The sequence below is a fragment of the Botryllus schlosseri genome, chromosome 3 (genome assembly GCF_051294905.1).
Source record: "Botryllus schlosseri isolate E-star chromosome 3, Bs_hap1, whole genome shotgun sequence".
Classification (NCBI taxonomy): domain Eukaryota; kingdom Metazoa; phylum Chordata; class Ascidiacea; order Stolidobranchia; family Styelidae; genus Botryllus; species Botryllus schlosseri.
Window position 1 is genome coordinate 8,726,156 of NC_137238.1, and position 2,255 is coordinate 8,728,410.

The 2,255-nt window shown below is 54.2% G+C and overlaps 1 long non-coding RNA gene across 1 annotated transcript; it reads left to right on the forward strand.

Annotated features, from left to right (window-relative positions):
- The first annotated feature begins 969 nt into the window (after positions 1 to 969).
- On the forward strand, positions 970 to 1,970 carry LOC145435724 (uncharacterized). Its single transcript, XR_013913978.1, has 2 exons — positions 970 to 1,093; positions 1,853 to 1,970. It is a non-coding gene; the product is annotated as an uncharacterized LOC145435724 (long non-coding RNA).
- The last annotated feature ends 285 nt before the right edge of the window (positions 1,971 to 2,255 follow it).

Consider the following 2,255-nt stretch of genomic DNA (forward strand, 5'->3'; position numbering starts at 1 on the left):
TCACAGTCACAGATACAACTAGCTAGAGCACTGCAAAGGAGAGAATACTCGGTTAGTATCCGGCGTCAGGAGACGATCAGCAGGGACAGCCATCAACCCCTAGTGGTCTGCACCGTTGGAACCAGGGACCCACCCCTTGCGGACCTTTCGCAGTGAGTGGTCCCTCCGGAACCAGGTCGGCCCTTAGGGGCAGATAGGTTGGGGGAGGTCTCAGGAGTTTGCGCACTGGGCCGTCCCTCCTTCGACTAAAGGGCGTTCCAGGTAGAACCCTCCTTTCTGCAACAGTTAACCGGTGTTTAGCCGGAACCCAAGCCGAGTGGCAGGGACTACTAGGCAGAGGAACTACCCAAATTTAAGCAACAGTTTGCTAAGGGGGGCTTTTCAGGGCCCTACCTTCGGGTCCTAACGCTGGGTGTTAGAGGACAGACCTAGAGACGTTTGGTCTGGCCCAAAGACGAGGCTAGTGACCGAGATGCAGGCGTCCTTATGGAGTGCACGTACGTTAACACATAACCAAGGGTAGGCGACCATCACCAAAAGCCGACCTGCCAGTTATCTCTTCAAGCCACACCGCCGCTATTCTCGTTCACTGAACGTCCACACTCGGACCACTATAAGCTTTCTTGCCTTGGGGGGTCTTCTATCCGATGTACCTCATGGCGTTTGACTGGTGTAGGGTCACTATCAGCCAAGTCCCGCCGTCAGCAGTACACCGGGTAAGCTCGCCCTTCCTAGGGCGCCGGACCTTTGGGGAGGCCGGCATAATCACGAGGCAATTTATGCGTTTTGTGGAGCTATAGCAGCCTCCGGCTTGTCCCTTGTCCGTTTCGCCCGTTCTATGTTCCGCCTATTGGAGGGTCCGTTACTCGCAGCGAGCATGGAACCCCAGGGTCCGGCTTACGCAGGTCTCCAACTAAGAGTGTCATAGTTACTCCTGCCGTTTACCCGCGCTTGGTTGAATTTCTTCACTACCCGCGCTTGGTTGAATTTCTTCACTATGACATTCAGAACACTGGGCAGAAATCACGTAGCGTCAACACCGGGTTGCGACCGTCGCTACGCTTTGTTTTTATTAAACAGTCCGATTCCCCGGGTCCGTACCAGTTCTAAGTCGGCCGCTCGACGCCGGCCGAGGCGGGTCTCGCGACCCGCGCAGGTCAGACACCTGCGTTACTCTTTTACAGATGTACCGCCCCAGTCAAACTCCCCGCCTGACACTGTCTTCAGAGCGGATTGCCCGCGGCTCCGAGGCCGCGGGCTTGAGACCAAAATCGTACGCCGGCTTCGCGCCGGCTCGGTCCGTCTCACTGAATAAGCGAAAAAACCACCAGAGTAGTGGTATTTCACCGGCGGCACCTCCCACTTATCCTACGCCTCTCGTGTCTCTTCACAAAGTCGGACTAGAGTCAAGCTCAACAGGGTCTTCTTTCCCCGCTAATTCCGCCAAGTCCGTTCCCTTGGCTGTGGTTTCGCCAGATAGCAGACAGGGACAGAGGGAATCTCGTTAATCCATTCATCCACGTCACTAATTAGATGACGAGGCATTTGGCTATTTCGAACATTTATTGCCGTTATATAAACCTAGTGCAGATAGTCACAGTGCTGCGCTAGTTGGGTCGCAGGCCCCCCTGTCACACACTCTAGTCCTACCGCTCGTAGGCCTACCGCTTTTTAGGCCTAAAATAGGCCTATCGCGACGCGCAAAATAATGTTTTCACTTTTTAGGCACCGTTGGGCCGGGTTCAAGTTTAACCAGTCTCTTCGTTGCACCTTCAGGTCCGTCGGCACCGTCTTTCAGATGCGTCATCGTTAACGTCTTCTTCCTCTTCGGCTTCGCGACCGTTAGGGTTAGCATCGAACGGCCGACTTAGAACTGGTACGGACCCGGGGAATCGGACTGTTTAATAAAAACAAAGCGTAGCGACGGTCGCAACCCGGTGTTGACGCTACGTGATTTCTGCCCAGTGCTCTGAATGTCATAGTGAAGAAATTCAACCAAGCGCGGGTAAACAGCGGCGGACACGGCCTGCAATTCATACGTTGCTGCATGCACTTTTGCGATCAGCTCTTCGGCGCTTTTGATAGACCATGCGCCACGCCAGTTCAAGACGATTCCAATCGCCTCTGCACTCTTTACTGTCGCACGAGTGGTCACCCACTCTAGGACTTCTTCACCACCGTATTTGGCTTTCTTCGCTTCGAATTCGCAGTTGAGGTCTGCGTTGTCGGCAACTATAGTTACATCAGCAACTATA